Here is a 17,468-nt window from a genome sequence, read left to right on the forward strand (position 1 = left end):
AGAGTGCTAAAATATGGCGTGACACTGGTGTGGGTGAAATGAAGAAAATAGACTTAAAGGGACAGTTCACCACAAAATTGAAATTCTGTCATCATTTACTTGCCTTCATGTCGTTCTGATTTCCACTATAAATATATATATATGTATATATATATATATATATATATATATATATATATATATATATAGAGTGAGATATTTAATAGTCCTAGATATGGACTTTTGTAAATTATTAAATAAAAAAAATAACAAAATCACTATCCACTTTCATTTAACAGAAACTTAATTGAAAGCAAAACAAGACGGGAGAAAGAAAGAAAATGTAAATTTAAATTCAGGAGTGAAATATTTGTTTAAATTTTTAATAAAAAATTTGAGTCCATACCTGCTGAACTATTGTGGTCAGCTCCAGACACAGCTGAATCACATTATTCCTGGTCATGGAGTAGTCTGCCACGGCAGCGAACGGAGACCTGATGAAGAAATAACACCTGGCATTAACCATTAGATCACTTCTAATCACAACCACATTTTGTGTCTAACCTTCCTTTGTCACGTTGCACTGCCAAATGTGTCTAAATCAGGCAATGCAGGAGATTCATGATGATGAATGAGAGCTTAAAGGAGGTGACCCAAGAAGGATGTGGAAAGAAAGGGAGATGAAGATGAACAAAAACAGAGAGAGACAGACAGAGTTAAAAGCGAGAGGAGAGAGTGGATTTCTCACTCCAATGCACTAATTCACAGAGGTTCGGGCGGCAGAAGGAAGCTCTGCTCACGTGCTTCATCATACAGACTGCAGAGATCACTGTCTTTCTATCACTACCACAGTCTTTCAATTAGACCGTGCTGCTCCCTTCTGTGGCCATAATAACTTATAGAGCACTGAATTTTTATCTTTCATCAAAATGTTATTTTCTATTATTTTTCTATATTAGTAATGTATTTACATTTTTGTCCAAAAGTTACAGCAAAGAATTCTATTTCAAATAAATGCTGTTTTTGTTAAAGGGGGGGTGAAATGCTATATCATGCATACTGAGTTTTTTACACTGTTAAAGAGTTGGATTCCCATGCTAAACATGGACAAAGTTTCAAAAATTAAGTTGTACGTTTGAAGGAGTATTTCTGTTCCAAAAATACTCCTTCCGGTTTGTCACAAGTTTTTTTCGAGTATGGCTCTGTGTGACGTTCGATGGAGCGGAATTTCCTTATATGGGTCCTAAGGGCACGTCTGCCGGAAGAGCGTACGCTCCCGTATAGCAGAGCACTGAGAGCACAACAGACTTCACTGATCAGAGTGAGAGCGTCGCGAAATGTCACAAAAGGAGTGTGTTTTTGGTTGCCAGGGCAAGACAACCCTGCACAGATTACCAAAGAAAAAACAGCATTAAGGGACCAGTGGATGGAGTTTATTTTTACAGAGCATCAACGAAGTTGTGCAAGTGTTTGTGTTTGTTCCCTGCATTTCGAAGATGCTTGTTTTACAAACAAGGCCCAGTTTGATGCCGGATTTGCACATCGTTTATTTCTTAAGGATAATGAAGTCCCAACGAAAAAGGGTCACGATCGTGTGTTGGAACCGCAGGCGGTGAGTAAAACTGCTTCAAATATCTCTGTGTTGTTAACTTAGCTATTGGCGCGTAAGCACATCAAGTAAACAACATGCAATGTTGTCATCAAACTGCACTTTCCACATGTACAGCTTAAAAAAAAAAAAAAAAAAAAAGACGACAAAGTGGAACTTAGTCATTTTCCGAAACCGCTAAGCAAATATATACAGTTTCAGTACATACCACATAGAGACGTCGTTGCTGATGCTGCTCTTGTTAAATTTCAGCCTCTGGATCTGATTCTGGATCATAAATATACGCTGAATCTGACTGTTAGCCGTGGTTTGTTTTGGATGATGGTTTTTTTCCTCACGGTAATGTCACAGCTTCCAGACGCTCTCAACTCAAAAGCTTACTGGCGCTCGTTATTATTTAGCTCCGCCCACACGTCACGCCTCCAGCCGCTCGTGTTTTTCCCGGGAAAAATCGGTACAGACTATCTTTCTCTTATAAATATAATAAAACTAAAGACTTTTTGGAGTTATGAAGGATGCAGTACTACTCTATAGGTACTCAAGATTAACAGGATATTGAGTGAAAACGAGCATTTCACCACCCCTTTAAGAATCTTGACAAAATGTATTATGGCAACTATTTTCAACACCGATTGAAATGTTTCTTGAGCACCAAATCAGTATATTAGAATAATGTCTGAAGGATCATGCAACACAGAAGACTGGAGTAATGATGCTGAAAATTTAGCTTTGCCATAATTTTTTGAAAATATATTAAAATAGAGAACAGAAAAAACAAATGTGCGTGTTTTCCCCCAAATGTTTTTCATGACACAGTGTCATAAATGGTGCAAACCCATCTCCTGCTTACAGTTTTAGTCAACAACTAAATTTTTTCCAGATTTGTTCACATGGAACTTCAAAATTAACCATTTCAGATATATCTAGTGTGATTGACCTAAGACATCGACTAGCAAAAGCACTAATCAACTAGTCGACTAGATGTTGCAAACAGTATCACTGAAATCTTCTCTACTACAGAAGAAAGAACATAAGCATCCTTTATTTTAATGAGTGCACTGAGCGCACATATTTGACTCCGGGGTTGTTATCTTACACTTTATAATAAGACTGTAACAAATGAAAGTGGATCACCCAGGACTGCACTCCTGCTGTCATCGTGTCTGGGGAGAATAAATGAGAGAGACCCAGAGGCCAGGGAGATACAACGGCAGATTAATTGCACTCTGGAATTATGAATGTGCGGTTACACAGTAGACTTGGCGTACTGTACTAACGAGGAGGCGTGGCCAGCAAAAGCATCAGCTGATGAAGGAATTAACACAAACCCACAAAATGAGACCTCGCGCACACACTTGAGAGAATAACAGAAGCGCTTAGCAGGCACGCTGGCTGCTTTCAGGGCCAGCTCTTCTGAAACAGAAGAGACTTACGTAAGCGATTTACTCATCTTTTGTTTGTCAGCTGATTGCTCATGGATATTACATAAGGAAATCAGCGTGAACGTGTCATCTGTGGCCTCTCGCATGACCTCACTGATGAGTTCGAAACAATGGATGGACAATTAGATGAGATGAGGGGTCATGTGGCCGTACGCATGGTAGATAAAGGAATGGGATCACTAAGGCTGCTTTGATCGAAACTTTGTGTTTGCTAAATACAGGAGCCCTTAAAGACACTTTTGGACGCTGTGAATTAATGGATTCAAACATCAAATAATAATGAATTTGTGAATAATGATAAATCCATTGTTTTATCATCAATAAAGTTTTTTTTTTTTTTTGCAAAAAATATGAGCTTGTGCTATCTTTCTTTAAATGGCATTTTAATATTTAATATTTTGTGAAATAATGCAATAACATCCAAAAAAAATTTGTGGCTAAAGCTTTTATTATTAGCTTGAATTTTTATATTTTTGGTTTTTACAAAAATTAAATATTTCAAATTTATTTTCTATTTATATCAGTTTAAGCAGTTTATATCAGTTTTTTTTTTTTCAGTTATTTGCCAATGCAACATTTTAAATTTTTCATTGAATATTTATATTTTATTTTCAATTAACAAAAACTATTTTAATAGTTTTAGTTTTAATTAACAATAATTAAACAATAACATTTATCACATAAAAAATTTAAGTACTGGTGTTCAAATCCTATTTGGGCCACTATATATGCAGCTGCACATTTTAATAAATTTGAAAATGTATCTGTATATATATCTGTGTTTGTGTCTCTTTGCGGGACTAACCTATCCAACCAAGCCAGCAGGCTCTTGGCAGCAGCGATGAGGTCCACTACAGAGGTCAGAAAGTCATTGGGAAGTTTTCGGGTGGCTCTGCCGTCATAGTGACCGCCCCTCCGCCGGCCTATTATGAAGTTCTGCAGGTTCTTGGCTGACGAGTTCAGCTTATGGGTCAGAGTCTTCAGGTTCTCTGTTTCTAGTCCATAGTTCTGAATAAGAAAGAGAAAGTGAACACATCATGATCTCCAAGAAACAGCTAAAGACAACTTTTTTTTAAGCATGGCTGAACTATGACAATACAAAAAATATTTTATCTACTTTATAGAAGTTTCATTTCTGCTCCAGTTTCTGTAATACTGTAGTGTTTACCTGAAACTCTGTAATGTGGCACTGTATATATTTCTGACTCTTGTCTTGTGTGACAAATTACTTGTGATGTTCCACATTTGTAATTCGCTTTGGATAAAAGCATCTGCTGAACGATTAAATAAACATGCAGAACTAAATGAAACGGAGGCAGACAATGAAAAGGATTGTATTAGCAAGTTAGAAAGTTAGGGTAAAGGGGAGGTCAGAGGCACTCTGTGATAGAGCCTCAAGTTCTCTGGGAAAAAGTTGCTTGAGTGGTTTTAAATAATGGAGGAAAGAAAACGGAGGACGAGAAAAGGATTATTTAGAGCCATACAACTCAAACTCTGTTAACACACTGGCGATGTTTACATACACACTTTTTGGTTCAGATGGACTAAATTTATTACGATTGATGAATCTGATTGTAGTGTTTACATGAATGCTAAATAAAGTGATCGGGTTGATGAGTGCATTTATATGTCACAAGCTTCAAATCACAATAGATTTTTTTTTGACATGAGCACACTGCTCAAATAGTGAAAGTGACAAGTGAAAGTGACATATAGATAATATCGAGTTTCTCACTGTTTGCACATAATAACCACTCTCCTGAATGGTTTCTTTAGTTTTAAACAGCATAATTAATATTTAACTGTTTATCGATAAATATACATATAAACCGCTGTGCTGTGCTGCTCATATTTATCACAGAAAGAAAAAAAAGAAAACAAAACAAAAAGCCACTCCACATGCCCAAAATGGGTTGCCTGTGGATGAGTATCCAAAACTAGGTTGTCCTGCTCCACTTCACAGTAGGGCTGTCAAAATAGCTGAAAAACTAAATTAGAGTTTTGTACTTAAATGTTATCAAAATTCGAATTATTTTCAAATTTAAAATCCATAATTTAAGTTAGGGTGAAGAAAAGCTTTTGGCTTCTCTCCTGAGGCCACAAGAGAGTGCATCGAGCAAAATATTACCAATGCACATTTATTCAAAACATAAGAAAACATGACTGTGGAAAAAAAATACATCATCTTTACAATAATGTTTATAAACCAATTTTAATTAAGTTGCTTAAAAATCTATAAAGAAAACAGCGTCAGGTATGCATGCATAGTTAAATACAAAGGGCGGAAAGCCAGTCACACAGAATACATTTTTTAATTTAAAAACATGAGATGCAGTGGGATGGGGAACAAACCCCCATCCCCCCCCCCCCCCCCCAAAAAAAAAGTCTCGAGATATGTTTTTACAATGTTGAACTTACATAAATTTTACATGGCTTTCTAAACATGCAGCTCTCTTGTGCGAGATTTTATAATGAGAGGACACGCATTCATACAACATTTTATTCAAAAGGAAGAGCCAATCCTCCTTGTGTCATATGTCATTACATTATTCTTGCGTCATTGCACATGCGCAGTTCTTTCAGTTTCGTGGTTCAGTCTGATCGAGTGTTTACATGCATGGTCAATCGTATTAGAAGAGGAATAAACCAACCCCTTCAATCTGATCGAAATTTCATTCGGATCGAGCTCAATCGGATCAATTAAGGCTTTTATATGAATGATTTTCATTCAGATTGAGCCATCAATCCGATTACAAACAGATTATTTGGGTGCATGTAAACATAGCCACTGTCATAGGGCCAAATACCATGCTAGAAATATATATAAATATATACATGCTGTTCAAAGGTTTGGTTCAGTGTAAGATTTTTAAAATGTTTTAGAAATAAGTTTTTTTTCTTTATGCTCACAAAGGCTGCATTTATTAGATCATAATATATTAAAAACAGGAATATTGTAAAATTATACCTTTGCAATATTTTACAATGCTGAAAATATACAATTTTCAGCATTGTAACTCTGTTTTGAGGGTCAGGGTCTGTCTTGTAAAAGAACCCACATGAGAGATAAATGAGTAATCATATTAAATGCAGCAGGGCTCCATGTTGGACAAACCCAGAGAAGCGTTACATAAGAGGCTTTAAGGCACTAGCTGGGCTTTAGCACATGACATAACAAATGGTGGGGAAAAAAAGAGGCCAGTTTGCAAATATATTGGCTAACATTCCCCATTCGCCCTCCTTTTTCTACCCTCTTCCTTCATTCGCTCAGGACACACTTTTCTTCGCTTTCCCTCTGAGCCTTTCTCTCCTGTTTTAATTTGTTATCCTTCTCTCACCCGACTGCTGCCAATTTTCTACTGACTCTGCCCACACAATCTTTCGTTGCTCCGCCTCTCTTTCCCTTCTTCTGCATCAGCTTTCTTATTTCTCTTGTACCCCGTCAGAACAGCCTAGAATCCATATGCAGGATGACAGTGGGAAATGGAGGGATAATCCGAAGGATTTTCAAGGATTTAAAGTGTTTGTTTTGGCAATTATTAATTGCACAGGATGCAATTACCATAAATATACAGGCAGCGTGCAGGGTTAGGTGCTTCAGGAATAAAGATAAACATGTAGTACTTGATCATTTTGTGCATTTTAATATACCAATCTCTACAAGAGAGATGACACAGACCCTCAAATATGATGATCCTCTTTCTTAAATGCCCCTTGCCTTCCTATATATTTTTCAAAATATTTTCCATATAATAATTAACTCACATGTATAACATTTTTATGTTTGCATGCATGATTTGTTTATCACTTTGTTTGTATTACATTTTATTTTACAGTCTGTTATGCGCAATGATAAGGATTTATATATATATATATATATATATATATATATATATATATATATATATATATATATATATATAAATGATTATTATTATTATATATTATTTAAATTATAATTCTAAATTGTCACTTTTTTTACACTTTGGAAACCCTGATCTATAGAACTAGGTGGATGTCATATATTGTGAACATAAATAATAAATCATATAAAATACAGCCATGGAAAATTAAACAGGTGCATCCAGAACTGTAACTATGCATTTTATAATTTCTATTATGCCATTTCATTTATGTTATTATAAAAAGAATACACTGCCATTTAACAAAACGTTATTAAAACACACTTACTTGGTAAAGCAGACAATTGTTGTGTGGTGAGAACACAATGCACCTGTGTGTGTGCTGTGTGCGTGCTCACCAGTGCACAAAGCAGGTCCACAGCCTCCAGAATGAGTTCCTGGTGGCCGATTCGAGAAACACCCAGATCCTCGAGCTCCTGATGGGTGATTCTCAACAGCTGTTCACCGCCCACCTTTTCCTGCTCAAAGTTCTTAATGTACTGCAGCAGACAGTCATCCAAACCTTTAAAAGAGCAACGCACAGCTAAATCAAACATCAGTCAAGTTGCTAAAGCATCTTGGATAGTATGTATTCATTTACAAAACAGTTTTATTAATACGTTTGGTTACAATCTGATGAAATGAGACTAAAACAGACATTATAAGCAGCTCCCAACATAGGAGTGTGGGAGCCGATTGCGTGTTTATGTATGTATAGCACAAATAAAAAAAGATCTCTAAAGGACAGTAGTGAGAGATTGTGAAAGTCTTGGCACACAGCTGTTTAAACAGGCCTCATTTTGTGGACCGGCACGGACTGAGACACACAACTTTGAAATGCTTTGCTGTCATCAACAGACGTCAGTGGACTTCAAGCACTATTGTCACTAATAAGGGAAGACCTGTTTGGCAAGAGCTAGCTGTTGTCTGGGAAACACATGCCTCCCCCGTGCCCCCTACCCTTCTATACTGATCCTTTGCAATTGTTTCCTTCTCCCACAGATTCACACAAAACAACATATATTTATAGAAGAGAGGCAGAAATTCTTTAACACATTCAGCTAAACCAAAAGATACATGTTGATTTGAGATCATTTATGTACAAACAAGCAGGTAGTTATTTCCATATTATTATGGTGTGATTCAACCATTCTTAGGACTACAGGCTGCAAAATATGCAAATAAAATGGTCATTGTGAGCATCCATATACAGTACAGTGGCATTTACCAGCATAAATCAGCATTTCAACAAACATAATACCCGATTCACAAAGACTTTTATGAACCAATTTTTTTTATGAGTCAGGCAAAAAGATCCACGAAAAGTCTCATATTGGCTTATGAGCTAGCAATTTGAATCAGATTCACTCACAGTAAATCATACTGGGTTCACTGACTCCCTCACTGAATTGAAGATATAAATAATAAATTAATAAATAATATTTAAAATAATTAATTAAATATTTTGCAAACACATGGTCAAGGCTCAAGGCTGCAAATTCAATGCAACAAACAATTAATTCAATGCTATGAATCAATGAATGAATGAATAAATAAATAAAAGTCATTATAAAATGATACAAACTCTCATCAGAAAAACTTTGCAAACATCCACATGTTGTCTCTTCATTTATGATCTGGTTTATTGTCAGCATGCACCAGCATTTCAAAAACAAAAAGCATAATGCAAGTTATGTCTGATTCATGAAAAGACTCTTATGAGCCCATTATTTCAGATAAGTCTGTTTAAAAAGATTCATGAAGAGGCCTTGAATTTGTTTGCAAGCTAATGGCTTGAATCAGAGTCAGTGAACTGAATATCAGGTTCACAACTGACTCGTGAGTGTTATAATTACAAAATGTTTAATAAATCAACTAATGCAATTAAATAATAACAATAATAAATCTTTCACAAAAAAAAAAAAAAATGTATAATGGTCATTCGAGAACTAAAATGTAATTTGGCTGCTAAATCTTATTAAATCGAATTAACTTATTAAGGACCTTTACCTCAGCGTTTTCCATATTCACTTCATGCAGCTCCCTCCTTCTGTCCTCAGCACTATTCATTTCCTCTCCACCACCCTTAAATTCCCTCACAGACTTGTATTCCTTCTTTTATGACTCCTTTATATTATTATCTGCATGCTCATTTCACAACAAAAGACAAGGCTGCAGAGCATGTAATATGCCCCTTTCATCAAATCCCTGATATTCATCTCTCTGTGGCATACATCTAATGGATTGTGAGGAGAAAGTTCAGATATTGGCATGATTCAAAACTGCTGAAAGCGAAGGTTTCAAGGCTTTGCATGCAATTTGAGGGCTTAACAAATCTGCTTCTTAACCATGCTGATCTAAATTCCCTCCAAATGAAAGAAATCATCACGTTCATTGCTGTACGTTGCCATAGAGACGCTATAAGGACGGGGAGAGCGTTTAAGTAGGACCTCATTACCAAAACAAAAAACTGGCAGTGACATGAGAAGCTTATATATGACAAATAAAGAAAGAAACATCTAATACATCGATGGACTATTCAGAGATATCAGCTTTTGTGTGGTGTTTGCATCGTTATGCTAATGAAATATTATAGGAATATTATTATTAAAGCGCTGTTTGACTGTTTTTTTTCTAGGCTTGTTTGTGTTTATGGGGTGCATTCTTACGTGTTCATGCTTTGTTTTTTAAAAACGCATTATTTTTCACATCATTTACCTTTATTCCACACCAATCTGTCCATTCTCTGACAAGCGCCTCAATTTATTTCCGTTTTTATGAAGCCCCTCCCTCAGAAATACACGATGGGCTGAGATTTTTCAAGAATAATCTTTGTGTGAATCCGGCATTAAACTAATCGAGATTGAGGAATATGTCCTCAGCAAAATGTGCTGCACATAGTTTTACATGTGGATTATAATTTTCGGGAACCGAGTTAAACATAAATTGTAACCATTAATCTCCAAGTACAGCGTCCCTGGGAAGCCCAAACAAAGATGATTGATGAAAATAACAGCGTTTCGACGACATGGTGACAAACACAAACAGCTCTTCCTTCTTCTCCGTCGGAGCGCAACAAGACCACGCCCCCTTTTTTGTGTATTCATGTGGGCGGAGATTAGTCAAAAAACTGTTTTAGTGACATCATTACTACAGGAACTAGAGGGATGTAGTCCAAAGGGGTCATTTTTTGTAGGCAAATTCTGTTAAATAAAATATCTCGCTTGGCATTGAACTTTGAGCTTTAGAATTGTACAGATATTATTTATACTCTAACAACAACATTACACACTAACTAAAGTTTAAAACATGGAATCACGAAGAAGGGGACCTTTAAAAGATATCTCTGATTAACTTTCAGCACTGCTACTTTTCATATATTGTTTATACTCAAACAGCAACATTACACACTAACATTAAAAAAGTTAAATCGCAATCAACCACCCCTTCAAGACTCTCAATAGTTGTTCTAAATAGCAATGGTGTAGATATATTTTACCATGACAGATTCACAACAGAAACAAGTCAGGAAAGGCAAAGCATTTGTTTTTGTCAGAGTAACTTCCCCAATAATTAGAAAAAGCAACATGAAATCAATTGTCTTTTCAGCAGTTGAACTAAGAGAGTGTTGCTCTTCCTGCGGCTGAGTGAGACAGTCCAGCTCACACAGCGGCTGTGTACACAAACAGTAAACTCATTGATTAGGAGGACATTAATCTGCTGTTAATTGCAGCCGCTGTGGTTAAGTTGTATTAGATACTACAAAGAAGAGCGCCGCACATTCATCTGGGGCCATTAATCTCTGTAAAGTAAAGCGAGTGATCGGCCAACAGTCAGAACCGAGGAAGATGCAGCGAGAGGGTGAGAGTGAAGTAGCTTAAGGAATAACTGAGTAAGGAGACAAACTTGTGCTGAAGAAGAAAATCTGATTGTAGCTTTACAGTACATTGACTAAAGCAGCTTACTGGTCCACTTCAGCTGTGACCTGAAATCCTCTAAACTGTCCTGAATCCATCCTTTGGCAAAATGTGTAGCCCAGAACCAAAAGAGGGATCAAGAGCTTCATAACTCTCTAAGCAAGCCATGCTTACTTGAGTTACATAGAGATATAGAGAGTTTTCCCTCAATAAACTCATTTTGCTGCTTGATATTAAGTAAAGTTGTTGTTGCAGTGGTAGTCGTGTAAAATAAGGCATTAATACATGCTTTATAAGTACTAATAAACAATCAGCAAATAGTTAATAGTGAACAGTGTTCCATAATCTTAAGCATTACCAGTTATCTAAAACTAAAACCATTTAAAAATGTTACTTGGAAAAAAAAAATGGCAACTGAAAATATTTTGTTTTTATTATTTCAGCCAGTTGCCAAGGCAACATTACTCATTTTAATTTTTTTTTAACTTGATGTACTAAAATAACTAAACCTAAATAAAAATTTATAGACTATGTAGACTATTAAAACTTTATTTAAAAAGGACAAAACACCCCAAAAAATGACTACAATTTTAATTAAAATTAAATTAAAACAGAAGAAAACAATAATAAAATGAATTCAAAATTTTTATAAAAACTAGCATCTCAATGATATTAAATAACACTGGAATGGAAATTCGAAATGGCAGCACAATAAAAGTATGACAAAAATCAGTCGAATATGACTTTTACACCATATTTAAAGTTTATATATATTAATGTACTTGTGTAAGGAACAGACCGAAATTTACCACGTCATTCGTTAATAATCTTCCCATCCAGTGAGCTGATGCAACCAGATCACTTGAACTCAAGAACCAGATCCTTCTAATTCCTGAATTAATCATTCAGACTGGTTTTGTGAAATGGATCAACCAATTTACTGATTCATCCAACTCAAAAATACAACCTGATTGACCATAACACTTGTTCAAAATGGTCCAAAGGAAAGTACTACAGGACAGGTTTGGAACTACATGAATTGTAATTTTTGGGATGAATTATCCCTTTATTGATGACACACTGCTTTCCCATTTCAAGACAGATAATTTCTCTGGGGTAATATGCAGGAATCTGTGTAACATTTGCACAGCTACTGTAGTTATTTTACAGTGTCTGTCAACAAACTGCAAAACAGTCTGTGTTTGGCCGATATGTGTGAAATACCTGTTGAACTGCTCAGTTAAATAGATAAGTACAACGTGCATTTAATCAAGGCTACATTTAAGCTTTATTGTTAGCAGTTTTATTGGATTTACTGCTATTATTGTGCTCAGAAAGCCCATGGCACCACTCTCAGGGGGGCATAGGAGTGAGTCACAGGAGGCATTGAGGGGGGCAGAAAAAAAAGAGCATTGAGGGAAGGTCACAGGGCTTTTCTGCGCTGGGAAGGCTGTTGTCCAGCCCTCAGCGGCATCACCTCGGGGTCATCACTGAACCGTATGCTAATGTTAGAGCTGCAACATAGTAATTGCAGTGTTCTAGGAAACCTGTGAATAAGGGTACAGGAATCACTGTCTAGACTGTCTGGATTTACACAGAGAATATGTCTTCAGAAATATTCAAAACCGCAACAGTTACTATATAGAACAAATCTTTCGCTAGAGCCGTGGTGCTGCGGTAGCGCACATGTACACTCCACTTTTTTTGAAAATAGGCTCATTTTCCAACTCCCCTTAAACAGTTAAACAGTTGAGTTTTACTGTTTTCAAATCTATTCAGCCTATCTCTGAGTCTGGTGGAAGCACTTTTAGCTTAGCTTAGCATAGATCATGGAATCTGATTAGACCATTTTATATTTTATATTTAAGATATTTTATATTTAAAATTTAAGATATTTTGGATGAAAACTTGGAGGCTTGAGACAGTCCCTTAGACTGCCAAGTAAATAACAGTGTCAAGGTCCATAAAAGGTTTGAAAAGTCATCGTCAGAATACTCCATCTGCCATCAGACATGCAATCTAGGTTATATGAAGTGACGGGAACCCTTTTTGTAAGCAAAGAAAACAAAAATAACTCAATAATTTGTGAACAGTCTCCTCTCTGTCACTCCATATCACCATGCTGTGTGTGCTCTTATGTGTCCTCTGCACCGTAAGAATGCACTGTATTATTTCAAATTAAAGCTAAATACACTTTTCTTCGCTTACAAAAAGAGTTCCCGTCGCTTCAAATATTACCCAGATTGCACGTCTGATGGCATTTGGAGTATTCTGATGACCACTTTTCATACCTTTTATGGACCTGCTATTTCATTGGCAGTCTATGGGACTGTCTCAAGCCTCCACATTTTCATCCAGAATATCTTAAATTGTGTTCCGAAGACGAATGGAGCTTTTACGGGTTTGGAATGACATGGGGGTAAATGATTAATGACAAAATTTTAATTTTGGGGTGGAGCAAACCTATAAGTCTGTGGTTCTTTTTTATTTCTCATCTTCCTCTTGACAATACCACATAGATTCTCTCTGGGGTTCAGGTCTGAAGAGTTTGCTGGCCAGTCAAGCACACCAACACCATTGTCATTTAACCAACTTTTGGTGCTTTTGGCAGTGTGGGCAGGTGCCAAATCCTGCTGAAAAATTAAATCAGCATCTTCAAAAAGCTGAAGAAAGCATGAAGTGCTCCAAAATTTCTTGGTAAATGGGTGCAGTGACTTTGGTTTTCAAAAAACACAATGGACCAACACCAGCAGATGACATTGCACCCCAAATCATCACAGACTGAGGAAACTTAACACTGGACTTCAAGAAACTTGGACTATGAGCTTCTCCACCTTCCTCCAGACTCTAGGAGCTTGGTTTCCAAATGAAATACAAAACTTGCTCTCATCTGAAAAGAGGACTTTGGACCACTGGGCTACAGTCCAGTTCTTCTTCTGCTTAGCCCAGGTAAGACACCTCTGACGATGTCTGTGGTTCAGGAGCGGCTTAACAAGAGGAATACGACAACTGTAGCCAAATTCCTTGACACGTCTGTCTGTATGCCTTGACCCCAGCATCAGTCCATTCCTTGTGAAGTTCACTCAAATTCTTGAATCGATTTTGTTTGACAATCCTCATAATATATATATATATTTGCAGATAGTTTATGATAACATACAGCTACATGACACAGTGAATGAAAGGTAATAGTCGAAAAGGCATAATAAGGGCACTTTAAATCATGAAATTTGTGTAAACACCCAGCTATACAAAAAAGCACAATAAAAGTATTATAAAATGTATATGAAACAGACCAATAAGTCAAACGATAACAGAATTGTCTTTTGTTGTTGTTGTTGTGCAAGGTTTGATATCTTTGTGTGAAACTTTGAGCACATTATTGCACGCTGCTGATCAGAAGGCTCTAATGATCACACAAACACCATTAGCCCAAAGGGGCTTTAACACAGCCTTACACATGAATATGTTATCTTCTGCTCCTCAGTGTGTCTCAGCAGATGATACAGCAGCTTTCGGCACATAACAGACAGATGCCGATAAAATTCTCCAGCTTTTTAGAAGCCAAGCATCGGCCACGTCAAGATGTCTGAAGATTCTTAAAATTCTCTGTGACCCTCAGGAGACATTAACTTACAGAGTGACGGTGTGTACTTGTGAGCATGCTTTTAGTGTACAAACAGCATGAGAAAGCCTTTCTGGCATTCCCTTAGGGAGGAACGCCGCCTTGCTATAATTCTTTATGATTCCTACACTGCCTTTTCATCTCGTATCTCGCTTACCCTTCCTTAGCAGTTTAGATGTGCCCAAATATAAGGATGTTTGTACTTTAAACAGTTCTTTACCTTTAGGTATTTGACTACATGTGTTTATTGCACATATTAACTGTGATCTAATGTGCATCAGCCATGTTCCTGCTTATGAGCAAAATAAGTGAATAACACATTGAAGAACGTTATCATCCGTATGAGCCATCACCTTATTTACACTCCCGGACACATCACACGCCATCTGACACAAACAAAACTCAAGCCAAGACATCCACACAACAAGATAACACGTGCAGGCAAACAAGTGCACATTGTTTTATGTTTATTGAAGCTGGTTACCTCTGAAAAGCACACCTGCAGTCATTCCTGCACAAGCGTATACATTGAGGACCGAATTCCTGTCTTGTGAATCCTCACAGGAGTAATAAGATGGAGATGCTGATCTCCCTTTTTCAAAAACAGAATTACTTTAAAGGCAAAACATTCAGCCAAGTGGAACGTTTTCCTCATTTGAATTACAAATGACTGTCTTCCTTTCTTTTCTCACTTCAATCTAAAACTCCTGAGCTAAATAAACCATCCAATTACACTCAAATGATCTTTCTCAAAGAGGTTCACCATATCTAATACAAAAGATTTTTTGTGTTGTTATAGACCTAATGTACATGTTCTATAATGAGACTGTTTTCCAATCACATCCTCTTAAATGAAACCAAAGGACAGTATGACTGTGTTTAATGTTGCATAACCAAATTATAGTAAATGGATCATTTGACTGCCTTTCACTCCCCTCACATATTATCGTATAACAGAAAACGGGACATGTGGATGCATTGTCGACATGTCTATTTCTGTCTGTATAAGTTGGCTGTTTTTTGTTTGGCCAGAAAAGGCTGCATTATGGATTAGACCTTTTTGCCATTTAATTAAACATAAAAGCTTAATTGTAAAAATAAATAAATAAATTTAATTTAAATTAAACACAAAATACCATTCAAAATCTTACAATAAAAACCCAAACGGTAATCATAACTGATATGCCAGTGTAATATATATATAACAGGACAACATTTGTATTTTACTATGAAATATTCCAATCATTATGCACTGAAAACAATTGGGCTAGAAACTATTTTCACTCAGAAATTGCTTGTAAACAGTTAAACAAGTAACTGTTCAAGTAAAAAGCAACACATCGATATAAACATGAAATATTGAAGTAAATAGTAATACAAAATAGTATTTTATTGTAAAACATACTCAGATAATTGTTTTAATTAAAAAAAATCAGTGTATAGTTGAAAAATACACATTGTTTTACAGTGAAAGCTAAAATAAACAACAGACAAATTGTAAAAATAATTTGGTTATATTTTGTATTATTTAATTACGTTCTTAGTTTTGCTACCATGTATGCACACAAATGTGTTTATGTTACAGTGTACTGTTCATGCATTATTATAGTGGTGAGTTTTTTGTGTGTGAGCAACACTGTGTTCTTTAGCCAACGTTCATGAAAAGACCCATTCGTGAACTTTAAGTGACCATGGAGGGCCCATTGAGCCTTTTGACTGCCAGAGTGGTCCCAGCTGATCTCTCAGCCTCCACGTGACCCGTCACTTTACATTCTGTTCGATGAGATGACGTGACCACTCAACCAACTTCATTCATGAATAGGCCTATAATTTTTAAACGAATTCTAACATCTTTATTTTACGTGTATTGCCGACATCAACATCTGTCAAAAACATTCACTGCAAGAAGCTCAATATATGATAGACCACAATCTTAACTGCATGACAGTTTAAGTGCGCTAGCTTCGCGCGCCTTAATACGCAGTGACGTTTCTTTAAAACGAGTTCAATTAAATCTGGCACGCTCGCAAATCTGGACAAATATGTAACATTTGTATTTTATAAACGAATTTTTTTTCACATGATATTCTAACTGCATAGGCTATATAGTATTTTCTCCATTATTCTACATAATAATGCAAAATACACACCTTTCATCCAGTCGACCACCTGGCTTGTTGACCACCTGCTCACAGGTTCCATGACCAAAGCCATTGTGGAAGTTTTTGCAGACGGTGCCAAACAAAGGTGCGAAAGAAGCGCTTCAGCACACTCCAGATCCACTCAGGCAGATTTCTACCCGTTTTTCATCCGCTGCATGTTTACCCTGCAAATTCAGCTCTGGTTCTTGCAAACGAAGCGTCAGTGGTCTTTCGAGTTCAAAGCATTGCTCTTCATTCCTTCGCAGCAGTCTTTGAGAGAGAAGCTGTCAGAATAACGTTAGATTTCTCTTGGTCTCGCGCGAGGTTTTATCCTCCTTATCATTGCGATGCATGTACTGTTTCAGTTTCTCATCCCATTTATATCGAGTCGTAGAAGGCAGACAACAGTGAATTCACGCAGCTGTTACCAGCAAACTGTAGTCTGCACGCGCGCCCCTCGCGCACACTCGTATGACTCGCGCCTCGTCCATTCTCGCCAGTCGTTGGCTCTGGTAAATAAGCCGTCATGAGGGCCAAGCAGCGGAAACATCTCCATAACTGAGCTGTGTGCCAAACGAGAGAATTACTAAATACACCCTTACAAATAGTATTAAAAGATTGGGACTGGAATGCTCTATTATTTTATTGTGTTTGTAGAATCAAACGAGTCACAGTTTATTTGGAAGCCTCTTTTATTTCAATGTTTGGGTGAAGAGTATTTTTTTTTTAAAGACCAATCATTTATTTAAAGGAATAGTGAAGATTCTTTCTTCTGTGGAACACGATAGGAATTGTTGAGCAGAATAACAGTCTCAGTTACTATTCGCCTTTCATTTTATGGAAATAAGATGCA

At 36.6% G+C, this 17,468-nt stretch overlaps 1 pseudogene; it reads right to left on the reverse strand.

Moving 5' to 3' along the window:
* The window catches only part of LOC113092306 (connector enhancer of kinase suppressor of ras 2-like), a 34,191-nt pseudogene extending 17,056 nt beyond the window's left edge, over positions 1 to 17,135 (reverse strand).
* Positions 17,136 to 17,468: the final 333 nt, after the last annotated feature.

The sequence above is a fragment of the Carassius auratus genome, unplaced genomic scaffold, assembly GCF_003368295.1.
Source record: "Carassius auratus strain Wakin unplaced genomic scaffold, ASM336829v1 scaf_tig00214550, whole genome shotgun sequence".
Classification (NCBI taxonomy): domain Eukaryota; kingdom Metazoa; phylum Chordata; class Actinopteri; order Cypriniformes; family Cyprinidae; genus Carassius; species Carassius auratus.